The 14201-nt window shown below is 28.3% G+C and overlaps 1 protein-coding gene across 1 annotated transcript in view; it reads right to left on the reverse strand.

The window, feature by feature from the left end:
• Positions 1-14201, reverse strand: part of LRP1 (LDL receptor protein 1) — a 55112-nt gene that overhangs the window by 36689 nt on the left and 4222 nt on the right. The window lies entirely within an intron of this gene.

Here is a 14201-nt window from a genome sequence, read left to right on the forward strand (position 1 = left end):
ACGTTGAAATGTTGAGATTTTTAACCATATTCAGACTTTTTATAGCAACTCTGGTTTAAACGAAGATACACTGATGAAAATGTGTGTAAAATTACATACTTAATTATATGGTAAAGTTACTTCGGGCCAAAATCAACGGATTTTAAGCATATACATATTGAAAATTTGAGATTTTTTATTATAACTTTGGTTTAAACGAAGATACATTGATAAAAATGAAAGGATATATCTAAAATAAGATACTTGATTATACGGTAAAGTTATTTCGAGGCAAAATCAACTGATTTTAAATATATACACGTTTAAAAATCGAGATTTTTAACCATATTCAGAATTTATATTATAACTCTGGTTTAAACCAAGATACATTGATGAAACTAGCAGAACGTATGTAAAATTACACAGTTAATGACGCAGTAAAGTAATTTTAAAGTAAAATCAATTACTTTGAATGATATAAATATTGTTAATTTTTGTTAAAAATTTGTTTAACCCACTGTTTTATCAATAATTTAAAAACAATTGATTTAATAATAAAAATGATATTTTCTGTAACGCTTCTCCACTGATAAGAATGGCAACGTTACAGCTCATTTGCGCATTCTTATATATTTTCAGACTTACATATACACCATATATTACCAACATATACTGATAATAATATCACTGTATATATGAAATTGATTGCTTAATAACATGATATAATTATTTTTGTTGTAAGATTGATACTTTTTAGAAATACAACAAAAATACTTTTTACATGTAGAATAATTTTATTCATTTTTCTTTAGATTTTCTATTATAATTTTGTTTGACCACAAGGTATGTTGATAAAAATACCACTACTTATGTAAAATTTAATGCTCAATAAGATAGTATTACTGCCTTTTGTAAATATTTTGAGGTTTTATGGAAATGAGTTAAAATATATTTTTTCGTTGAAAATGTTAAGGGTCAATTTTTTATAATAACTCAAAAACTATTCGGTATATGTAAAAAATAACCATTTTATCGATTTTTTCACCGCAAAATTCATATAATGTAAAAGTTTTAGTACATTTGGTGTCCTAAATTTTTCTGATGATTTTTCCATATACTCAGGAAAATCTGCGATTTTTGACCATTTTCTAACTTTCTGTTATAATTCTAGTTTAAACCAAGATATATTGGTGAAAATCTCAAAATATATGTAAAATGAGCTGCTTAACATGATAGAAATATAATTTTGGTTATAATCTCAAAAATTTTGATGTTATATCTAAATTGTCTTTTTTGCAAAATATTATTTAAACTCCAATTTTGTTCATATCTGAAAAACTATTCCCTTTATATAAAAAAGTACAGTTTCTATGTTTTTTTCGCCGCATTATTCATGGAATATGATATTTTCAGTCCATTTGGAGACCTAAAAATTTTTACAATTTTTTTTAACTGATATGAGTTAAAAATGTCTCAAATTTTTATTTTTTTGTCAATAATTCTTAAGGAAACAACTATTATAAACTATCAAAACAATTAATTTTGAAAATTAATGGGATTAACAGGTGTCATCCTTCGTATTTTTAACTATTTATTAATATTGCTCACTAAAAAAGACTTCAAAAAAAGCTAGATCTATTTATTTTACAGAATTAAGGAAATTAAAAAGTATCGAAAGTCATTTCGAAGATAAATCAACTGATTTTAAAAATATACACGTTTGAAAATCGAGATTTTTAACCATATTCATAATTATAACTCTGGTTTAAACCAAGATACATTGATGAAACTAGCAGAACATATATAAAATTACACAGTTAACGATGCAGTAAAGTAATTTTAAAGCAATATTAATTAATCAGTTTCTCCACTGATAAGAATGGCGTTACAAGAACGTTACAACTCATTAGGACATTCTTATATATTTTCAGACTTTTTTTTGTTTTTTCCTCTTTATTTAAACCAAATTTATAGTTAATATTGCTTTAAAATTACTTTACTGCATCGTTAACTGTGTAATTTATTATATATGCATATTATATATGCATATTATATATATATATATATATACATATATATATATATATATATATATATATATATATATATATATATATTTACAGGTCATTCACATCTACTGACTCTTAATTTATAATATCAAACAACGATTGAATATTATCCAACATTTAACTAAAGAAAAATTATATATATGGAAAAAAGATCAACAAATTTCAGATCTTGAAATGAGTTATAACTTTCTTTTCCTATCAATTTTGAAGTGATAAAAACGGTAAAGCCATTAGTTTTGCTATTTGGCTAACTGTTTTCAAGATATAACTAAAAATTAGTTTTAAAGGATTTTTGGCTGATATTTTATTATGTCGATATCTTTAAAACTGCTTTAAATATCGAAAATATAATCATACCACGTTATTTGGCATCCAATTTTACTTCTATCTTGGTATTTTCATCGTTCTATCTCGACTTAAATTGAAGTTACAGAAAAATTTTTAAAATTGGGCAAAAAATCCGATTTTCCCTGAGTATATATATGGAAAAAAGGTCAAAATTTTTCAGATCTTGAAATGAGCTATAACTTTCGTATCCTATCAATTTTGGGGCGAAAAAAACGGTAAACCCATTATTTTTGCTATTTGGATAACTGTTTTCAAGATATAACTAAAAATCAGTTTTAAAGGATTTTTGGCTGATATTTTATTATATCGATATCTTTAAAACTTCTTTAAATGTCGAAAATATAACCATACCACGTTATTTGGCCTCCAATTTTACATATATCCTGGTATTTTCATCATTCTATCTCGACTTAAATTGAAGTTACAGCAAAATGTTTAAAAATGGGCAAAAATCGTGATTTTTCCTGAGTATATATATGGAAAAACGGTCAAAAATTTTCAGATCTTGAAATGAGCTATAACTTTCGTATCCTATTAATTTTAGGGCGAAGAAAACGGTAAACCCATTATTTTTGCTATTTGGCTAACTGTTTTCAAGATATAACTAAAAATCAGTTTTAAAGGATTTTTGGCTGATATTTTATTATATCGATATCTTTAAAACTTCTTTAAATGTCGAAAATATAACCATACCACGTTATTTGGCCTCCAATTTTACATATATCCTGGTATTTTCATCATTCTATCTCGACTTAAATTGAAGTTACAGCAAAATGTTTAAAAATGGGCAAAAATCGTGATTTTTCCTGAGTATATATATGGAAAAACGGTCAAAAATTTTCAGATCTTGAAATGAGCTATAACTTTCGTATCCTATTAATTTTAGGGCGAAGAAAACGGTAAACCCATTATTTTTGCTATTTGGCTAACTGTTTTCAAGATATAACTAAAAATCAGTTTTTAAGGATTTTTGGCTGATATCTTATTATGTCGATATCTTTAAAACTTCTTTAAATGTCGAAAATATAACCATACCACGTTATTTGGCCTCCAATTTTACATATATCCTGGTATTTTCATCATTCTATCTCGACTTAAATTGAAGTTACAGCAAAATGTTTAAAAATGGGCAAAAATCGTGATTTTTCCTGAGTATATGTATGGAAAAACGGTCAAAAATTTTCAGATCTTGAAATGAGCTATAACTTTCGTATCCTATTAATTTTAGGGCGAAGAAAACGGTAAACCCATTATTTTTGCTATTTGGCTAACTGTTTTCAAGATATAACTAAAAATCAGTTTTTAAGGATTTTTGGCTGATATCTTATTATGTCGATATCTTTAAAACTTCTTTAAATGTCGAAAATATAACCATACCACGTTATTTGGCCTCCAATTTTACATATATCCTGGTATTTTCATCATTCTATCTCGACTTAAATTGAAGTTACAGCAAAATGTTTAAAAATGGGCAAAAATCGTGATTTTTCCTGAGTATATGTATGGAAAAACGGTCAAAAATTTTCAGATCTTGAAATGAGCTATAACTTTCGTATCCTATTAATTTTAGGGCGAAGAAAACGGTAAACCCATTATTTTTGCTATTTGGCTAACTGTTTTCAAGATATAACTAAAAATCAGTTTTTAAGGATTTTTGGCTGATATTTTATTATGTCGATATCTTTAAAACTTCTTTAAATGTCGAAAATATAACCATACCACGTTATTTGGCCTCCAATTTTACATATATCCTGGTATTTTCATCATTCTATCTCGACTTAAATTGAAGTTACAGCAAAATGTTTAAAAATGGGCAAAAATCGTGATTTTTCCTGAGTATATATATGGAAAAACGGTCAAAAATTTTCAGATCTTGAAATGAGCTATAACTTTCGTATCCTATTAATTTTAGGGCGAAGAAAACGGTAAACCCATTATTTTTGCTATTTGGCTAACTGTTTTCAAGATATAACTAAAAATCAGTTTTTAAGGATTTTTGGCTGATATCTTATTATGTCGATATCTTTAAAACTTCTTTAAATGTCGAAAATATAACCATACCACGTTATTTGGCCTCCAATTTTACATATATCCTGGTATTTTCATCATTCTATCTCGACTTAAATTGAAGTTACAGCAAAATGTTTAAAAATGGGCAAAAATCGTGATTTTTCCTGAGTATATATATGGAAAAACGGTCAAAAATTTTCAGATCTTGAAATGAGCTATAACTTTCGTATCCTATTAATTTTAGGGCGAAGAAAACGGTAAACCCATTATTTTTGCTATTTGGCTAACTGTTTTCAAGATATAACTAAAAATCAGTTTTTAAGGATTTTTGGCTGATATTTTATTATGTCGATATCTTTAAAACTTCTTTAAATGTCGAAAATATAACCATACCACGTTATTTGGCCTCCAATTTTACATATATCCTGGTATTTTCATCATTCTATCTCGACTTAAATTGAAGTTACAGCAAAATGTTTAAAAATGGGCAAAAATCGTGATTTTTCCTGAGTATATATATGGAAAAACGGTCAAAAATTTTCAGATCTTGAAATGAGCTATAACTTTCGTATCCTATTAATTTTAGGGCGAAGAAAACGGTAAACCCATTATTTTTGCTATTTGGCTAACTGTTTTCAAGATATAACTAAAAATCAGTTTTTAAGGATTTTTGGCTGATATCTTATTATGTCGATATCTTTAAAACTTCTTTAAATGTCGAAAATATAACCATACCACGTTATTTGGCCTCCAATTTTACATATATCCTGGTATTTTCATCATTCTATCTCGACTTAAATTGAAGTTACAGCAAAATGTTTAAAAATGGGCAAAAATCGTGATTTTTCCTGAGTATATATATGGAAAAACGGTCAAAAATTATCAGATCTTGAAATGAGCTATAACTTTCGTATCCTATTAATTTTAGGGCGAAGAAAACGGTAAACCCATTATTTTTGCTATTTGGCTAACTGTTTTCAAGATATAACTAAAAATCAGTTTTTAAGGATTTTTGGCTGATATTTTATTATGTCGATATCTTTAAAACTTCTTTAAATGTCGAAAATATAACCATACCACGTTATTTGGCCTCCAATTTTACATATATCCTGGTATTTTCATCATTCTATCTCGACTTAAATTGAAGTTACAGCAAAATGTTTAAAAATGGGCAAAAATCGTGATTTTTCCTGAGTATATATATGGAAAAACGGTCAAAAATTTTCAGATCTTGAAATGAGCTATAACTTTCGTATCCTATTAATTTTAGGGCGAAGAAAACGGTAAACCCATTATTTTTGCTATTTGGCTAACTGTTTTCAAGATATAACTAAAAATCAGTTTTTAAGGATTTTTGGCTGATATCTTATTATGTCGATATCTTTAAAACTTCTTTAAATGTCGAAAATATAACCATACCACGTTATTTGGCCTCCAATTTTACATATATCCTGGTATTTTCATCATTCTATCTCGACTTAAATTGAAGTTACAGCAAAATGTTTAAAAATGGGCAAAAATCGTGATTTTTCCTGAGTATATATATGGAAAAACGGTCAAAAATTTTCAGATCTTGAAATGAGCTATAACTTTCGTATCCTATTAATTTTAGGGCGAAGAAAACGGTAAACCCATTATTTTTGCTATTTGGCTAACTGTTTTCAAGATATAACTAAAAATCAGTTTTTAAGGATTTTTGGCTGATATCTTATTATGTCGATATCTTTAAAACTTCTTTAAATGTCGAAAATATAACCATACCACGTTATTTGGCCTCCAATTTTACATATATCCTGGTATTTTCATCATTCTATCTCGACTTAAATTGAAGTTACAGCAAAATGTTTAAAAATGGGCAAAAATCGTGATTTTTCCTGAGTATATATATGGAAAAACGGTCAAAAATTTTCAGATCTTGAAATGAGCTATAACTTTCGTATCCTATTAATTTTAGGGCGAAGAAAACGGTAAACCCATTATTTTTGCTATTTGGCTCACTGTTTTCAAGATATAACTAAAAATCAGTTTTAAAGGATTTTTGGCTGATATTTTATTATATCGATATCTTTAAAACTTCTTTAAATGTCGAAAATATAACTATACCACGTTATTTGGCCTCCAATTTTACATATATCCTGGTATTTTCATCATTCTATCTCGACTTAAATTGAAGTTACAGCAAAATGTTTAAAAATGGGCAAAAATCGTGATTTTTCCTGAGTATATATATGGAAAAACGGTCAAAAATTTTCAGATCTTGAAATGAGCTATAACTTTCGTATCCTATTAATTTTAGGGCGAAGAAAACGGTAAACCCATTATTTTTGCTATTTGGCTAACTGTTTTCAAGATATAACTAAAAATCAGTTTTTAAGGATTTTTGGCTGATATCTTATTATGTCGATATCTTTAAAAATTCTTTAAATATCGAAAATATAATCATAGCATGTTATTTGGCATCGAATTTTACACATATCCTGGTATTTTCATCATTCTATCTCGACTTAAATTGAAGTTACAGCAAAATGTTTAAAAATGGGCAAAAATCGTGATTTTTCCTGAGTATATATATGGAAAAACGGTCAAAAATTTTCAGATCTTGAAATGAGCTATAACTTTCGTATCCTATTAATTTTAGGGCGAAGAAAACGGTAAACCCATTATTTTTGCTATTTGGCTAACTGTTTTCAAGATATAACTAAAAATCAGTTTTTAAGGATTTTTGGCTGATATCTTATTATGTCGATATCTTTAAAACTTCTTTAAATGTCGAAAATATAATCATAGCATGTTATTTGGCATCCAATTTTACACATATCCTGGTATTTTCATCATTCTATCTCGACTTAAATTGAAGTTACAGCAAAATGTTTAAAAATGGGCAAAAATCGTGATTTTTCCTGAGTATATATATGGAAAAACGGTCAAAAATTTTCAGATCTTGAAATGAGCTATAACTTTCGTATCCTATTAATTTTAGGGCGAAGAAAACGGTAAACCCATTATTTTTGCTATTTGGCTAACTGTTTTCAAGATATAACTAAAAATCAGTTTTTAAGGATTTTTGGCTGATATCTTATTATGTCGATATCTTTAAAAATTCTTTAAATATCGAAAATATAATCATAGCATGTTATTTGGCATCCAATTTTACACATATCCTGGTATTTTCATCATTCTATCTCGACTTAAATTGAAGTTACAGCAAAATGTTTAAAAATGGGCAAAAATCGTGATTTTTCCTGAGTATATATATGGAAAAACGGTCAAAAATTTTCAGATCTTGAAATGAGCTATAACTTTCGTATCCTATTAATTTTAGGGCGAAGAAAACGGTAAACCCATTATTTTTGCTATTTGGCTAACTGTTTTCAAGATATAACTAAAAATCAGTTTTTAAGGATTTTTGGCTGATATCTTATTATGTCGATATCTTTAAAACTTCTTTAAATGTCGAAAATATAACCATACCACGTTATTTGGCCTCCAATTTTACATATATCCTGGTATTTTCATCATTCTATCTCGACTTAAATTGAAGTTACAGCAAAATGTTTAAAAATGGGCAAAAATCGTGATTTTTCCTGAGTATATATATGGAAAAACGGTCAAAAATTTTCAGATCTTGAAATGAGCTATAACTTTCGTATCCTATTAATTTTAGGGCGAAGAAAACGGTAAACCCATTATTTTTGCTATTTGGCTAACTGTTTTCAAGATATAACTAAAAATCAGTTTTTAAGGATTTTTGGCTGATATCTTATTATGTCGATATCTTTAAAACTTCTTTAAATGTCGAAAATATAACCATACCACGTTATTTGGCCTCCAATTTTACATATATCCTGGTATTTTCATCATTCTATCTCGACTTAAATTGAAGTTACAGCAAAATGTTTAAAAATGGGCAAAAATCGTGATTTTTCCTGAGTATATATATGGAAAAACGGTCAAAAATTTTCAGATCTTGAAATGAGCTATAACTTTCGTATCCTATTAATTTTAGGGCGAAGAAAACGGTAAACCCATTATTTTTGCTATTTGGCTAACTGTTTTCAAGATATAACTAAAAATCAGTTTTTAAGGATTTTTGGCTGATATCTTATTATGTCGATATCTTTAAAAATTCTTTAAATATCGAAAATATAATCATAGCATGTTATTTGGCATCCAATTTTACACATATCCTGGTATTTTCATCATTCTATCTCGACTTAAATTGAAGTTACAGCAAAATGTTTAAAAATGGGCAAAAATCGTGATTTTTCCTGAGTATATATATGGAAAAACGGTCAAAAATTTTCAGATCTTGAAATGAGCTATAACTTTCGTATCCTATTAATTTTAGGGCGAAGAAAACGGTAAACCCATTATTTTTGCTATTTGGCTAACTGTTTTCAAGATATAACTAAAAATCAGTTTTTAAGGATTTTTGGCTGATATCTTATTATGTCGATATCTTTAAAACTTCTTTAAATGTCGAAAATATAACCATACCACGTTATTTGGCCTCCAATTTTACATATATCCTGGTATTTTCATCATTCTATCTCGACTTAAATTGAAGTTACAGCAAAATGTTTAAAAATGGGCAAAAATCGTGATTTTTCCTGAGTATATATATGGAAAAACGGTCAAAAATTTTCAGATCTTGAAATGAGCTATAACTTTCGTATCCTATTAATTTTAGGGCGAAGAAAACGGTAAACCCATTATTTTTGCTATTTGGCTAACTGTTTTCAAGATATAACTAAAAATCAGTTTTTAAGGATTTTTGGCTGATATTTTATTATGTCGATATCTTTAAAACTTCTTTAAATGTCGAAAATATAACCATACCACGTTATTTGGCCTCCAATTTTACATATATCCTGGTATTTTCATCATTCTATCTCGACTTAAATTGAAGTTACAGCAAAATGTTTAAAAATGGGCAAAAATCGTGATTTTTCCTGAGTATATATATGGAAAAACGGTCAAAAATTTTCAGATCTTGAAATGAGCTATAACTTTCGTATCCTATTAATTTTAGGGCGAAGAAAACGGTAAACCCATTATTTTTGCTATTTGGCTAACGGTTTTCAAGATATAACTAAAAATCAGTTTTTAAGGATTTTTGGCTGATATTTTATTATGTCGATATCTTTAAAACTTCTTTAAATGTCGAAAATATAACCATACCACGTTATTTGGCCTCCAATTTTACATATATCCTGGTATTTTCATCATTCTATCTCGACTTAAATTGAAGTTACAGCAAAATGTTTAAAAATGGGCAAAAATCGTGATTTTTCCTGAGTATATATATGGAAAAACGGTCAAAAATTTTCAGATCTTGAAATGAGCTATAACTTTCGTATCCTATTAATTTTAGGGCGAAGAAAACGGTAAACCCATTATTTTTGCTATTTGGCTAACTGTTTTCAAGATATAACTAAAAATCAGTTTTTAAGGATTTTTGGCTGATATCTTATTATGTCGATATCTTTAAAACTTCTTTAAATGTCGAAAATATAACCATACCACGTTATTTGGCCTCCAATTTTACATATATCCTGGTATTTTCATCATTCTATCTCGACTTAAATTGAAGTTACAGCAAAATGTTTAAAAATGGGCAAAAATCGTGATTTTTCCTGAGTATATATATGGAAAAACGGTCAAAAATTTTCAGATCTTGAAATGAGCTATAACTTTCGTATCCTATTAATTTTAGGGCGAAGAAAACGGTAAACCCATTATTTTTGCTATTTGGCTAACTGTTTTCAAGATATAACTAAAAATCAGTTTTTAAGGATTTTTGGCTGATATCTTATTATGTCGATATCTTTAAAACTTCTTTAAATGTCGAAAATATAACCATACCACGTTATTTGGCCTCCAATTTTACATATATCCTGGTATTTTCATCATTCTATCTCGACTTAAATTGAAGTTACAGCAAAATGTTTAAAAATGGGCAAAAATCGTGATTTTTCCTGAGTATATATATGGAAAAACGGTCAAAAATTTTCAGATCTTAAAATGAGCTATAACTTTCGTATCCTATCAATTTTGGGGCGAAAAAAACGGTAAACCCATTATTTTTGCTATTTGGCTAACTGTTTTCAAGATATAACTAAAAATCAGTTTTAAAGGATTTTTGGCTGATATTTTATTATATCGATATCTTTAAAACTTCTTTAAATGTCGAAAATATAACCATACCACGTTATTTGGCCTCCAATTTTACATATATCCTGGTATTTTCATCATTCTATCTCGACTTAAATTGAAGTTACAGCAAAATGTTTAAAAATGGGCAAAAATCGTGATTTTTCCTGAGTATATATATGGAAAAACGGTCAAAAATTTTCAGATCTTGAAATGAGCTATAACTTTCGTATCCTATTAATTTTAGGGCGAAGAAAACGGTAAACCCATTATTTTTGCTATTTGGCTAACTGTTTTCAAGATATAACTAAAAATCAGTTTTTAAGGATTTTTGGCTGATATCTTATTATGTCGATATCTTTAAAACTTCTTTAAATGTCGAAAATATAACCATACCACGTTATTTGGCCTCCAATTTTACATATATCCTGGTATTTTCATCATTCTATCTCGACTTAAATTGAAGTTACAGCAAAATGTTTAAAAATGGGCAAAAATCGTGATTTTTCCTGAGTATATATATGGAAAAACGGTCAAAAATTTTCAGATCTTGAAATGAGCTATAACTTTCGTATCCTATTAATTTTAGGGCGAAGAAAACGGTAAACCCATTATTTTTGCTATTTGGCTAACTGTTTTCAAGATATAACTAAAAATCAGTTTTTAAGGATTTTTGGCTGATATCTTATTATGTCGATATCTTTAAAACTTCTTTAAATGTCGAAAATATAACCATACCACGTTATTTGGCCTCCAATTTTACATATATCCTGGTATTTTCATCATTCTATCTCGACTTAAATTGAAGTTACAGCAAAATGTTTAAAAATGGGCAAAAATCGTGATTTTTCCTGAGTATATATATGGAAAAACGGTCAAAAATTTTCAGATCTTGAAATGAGCTATAACTTTCGTATCCTATTAATTTTAGGGCGAAGAAAACGGTAAACCCATTATTTTTGCTATTTGGCTAACTGTTTTCAAGATATAACTAAAAATCAGTTTTTAAGGATTTTTGGCTGATATCTTATTATGTCGATATCTTTAAAACTTCTTTAAATGTCGAAAATATAACCATACCACGTTATTTGGCCTCCAATTTTACATATATCCTGGTATTTTCATCATTCTATCTCGACTTAAATTGAAGTTACAGCAAAATGTTTAAAAATGGGCAAAAATCGTGATTTTTCCTGAGTATATATATGGAAAAACGGTCAAAAATTTTCAGATCTTGAAATGAGCTATAACTTTCGTATCCTATTAATTTTAGGGCGAAGAAAACGGTAAACCCATTATTTTTGCTATTTGGCTAACTGTTTTCAAGATATAACTAAAAATCAGTTTTTAAGGATTTTTGGCTGATATTTTATTATGTCGATATCTCTAAAACTTCTTTAAATGTCGAAAATATAACCATACCACGTTATTTGGCATCCAATTTTACATATATCCTGGTATTTTCATCATTCTATCTCGTCTTAAATTGAAGTTACAGAAAAATGTTTAAAAATGGGCAAAAATCGTGATTTTTCCTGAGTAGATCTTGAAATGAGCTATAACTTTCGTATCCTTTTAATTTTAGGGCGAAGAAAGCGGTAAACCCATTATTTTTGCTATTTGGCTAACTGTTTTCAAGATATAACTAAAAATCAGTTTTTAAGGATTTTTGGCTGATATTTTATTATGTCGATATCTTTAAAACTTCTTTAAATGTCGAAAATATAACCATGCCACGTTATTTGGCATCCAATCTACTGACTCTTAATTTATAATATCAAACAACGATTGAATTATTATCCAACATTTAACAAAACAAAAACAAACAAATAATCCGACGTTCCTCGACATCAATCTAGATCAACCCGTCCATACATCTTTCTGATTCTCTCTCAAAGAATCCCGTCCTGGATGCTTTGTTAACATTTGAACCGCAGAACCAGGTCCCCCAGAGCGTCTCCGGTTGGTGATTGAAGGCGATCGCGAACAGCGATCGGCCGAAGAGGGCGAGAATACGTCAGTGGCAGGTCGTTCGACGACCTTGAACTCGGTAGACGCGGTCCGAGGTGGTCGTAATAGTCCGCTTAAGGCTCTTTTTTCGATTAGGCGGTCTAGATGGGGGAACTTTCGCGCATCCCGTTAATGTTAAACATGTTCGTTTGAAAATAACAGCGAAAGGTTTTACGTAAATACGTCTTTCCGGGTTTCAAAGCAGTTTTACTAACCGTCATCATCTAGAATACTTAAATCCGATGTTCGGAATATTTTAATAACTTTAAGGGACAATATACGTAACTACAGTAACATTTTCTCGTACTTAGGTTGGTTTCAACTACCACAAATCGGTATAACCCTCAACAAATGTCCTCCTTTTGTACTTGTATTAGTACTTGTTAATCTAGAAAAGTGACAAATATTCTACTTAGATTCTTTAATAAACGAACAATAATACCAAGAAAACCACGATAGGAAAACATTGAAACAGTTACTTAAGATAATTATAAAATTTAACAAGCGGTCCTCCATTTCACTTGAATATCAGCACTGTCTATTTTATATACATAGAAACATTAACAAGTGCCCTTTTTGTATTTTTGAAAATTGTACCACAATATTCAAGAAATAAGCACGAAAAAATAATTAAGACCATTGATTTTGGAGCATTAGGAAGGTTAACAAATGTTAACTACGAAAAATGACAAGTAACCTCCTTGATTTACGAAAAAGTGTTGAAACAGTTGAAGAGAATTATATATTTTAACAAGCGTCCTCCCTTTTCTTTAAACATCAACACTGTCCATTTTATATATACAGAAACATTAACAAGAGCCCCTCTTCGTAATTTTGACAATTATATCGTAATGTTCATGAAATAAGCACGAAAAAATAATTAAGACCATTGATTTTGGAGCATTAGGAAGGTTAACAAATGTTAACTACGAAAAATGACAAGTAACCTCCTTGATTTATATTTCATGTGTTAGTAAAATTCAGTGAAACACGAAAAAATGTTGAAACAGTTGAAGAGAATTATACATTTTAACAAGCGTCCTCCCTTTTCTTTAAACTTCAACACTGTCCATTTTGTATATACAGAAACATTAACAAGAGCCCTTCTTTGTATTTTTGACAATTTTACCATAATGCTCATGAAATAAGCACAAAGAAATAATTAAGACCATTAATTTTGGAGTATAAGGAAGGTTAGCAAATGTTAACTACGAAAAATGACAAGTAACCTCCTTAATTTATTTGAATGTGTTAATAAAATTCAGGGAAACAAACATAAAAAAATGTTGAAACAAAAAAGCATTGGAAAATATTGAATCAGTTGTCTTAAAGTATTAGAAGCTTTAACAAATGTCCTCCCTTTTACTTAGACATGAAAATTTTCAATTTTGGACAATCAGAATATTAACAGGCATCCTGCTTGATGTTTCATTAATTTAACAATAATATTCAGGAAACAAACAAGGAAAATAAATTAAAAATAGTAAATTTAGGGTACTAGGAAGATGAACAAATGTTAACTATGAAAAATGACTACGAAAATGAGTAGTTAAAATAAAATTGTAAATAGATAAATAGGTTTAGGTAGGTATTATGCTAAATTGGATGTATATAATAGAGTATTATTTTTAA

This window comes from Rhynchophorus ferrugineus, unplaced genomic scaffold (genome assembly GCF_030347505.1).
Source record: "Rhynchophorus ferrugineus isolate W39M unplaced genomic scaffold, kcgeb_rfMv2 rfM8, whole genome shotgun sequence".
Classification (NCBI taxonomy): Eukaryota; Metazoa; Arthropoda; class Insecta; order Coleoptera; family Curculionidae; genus Rhynchophorus; species Rhynchophorus ferrugineus.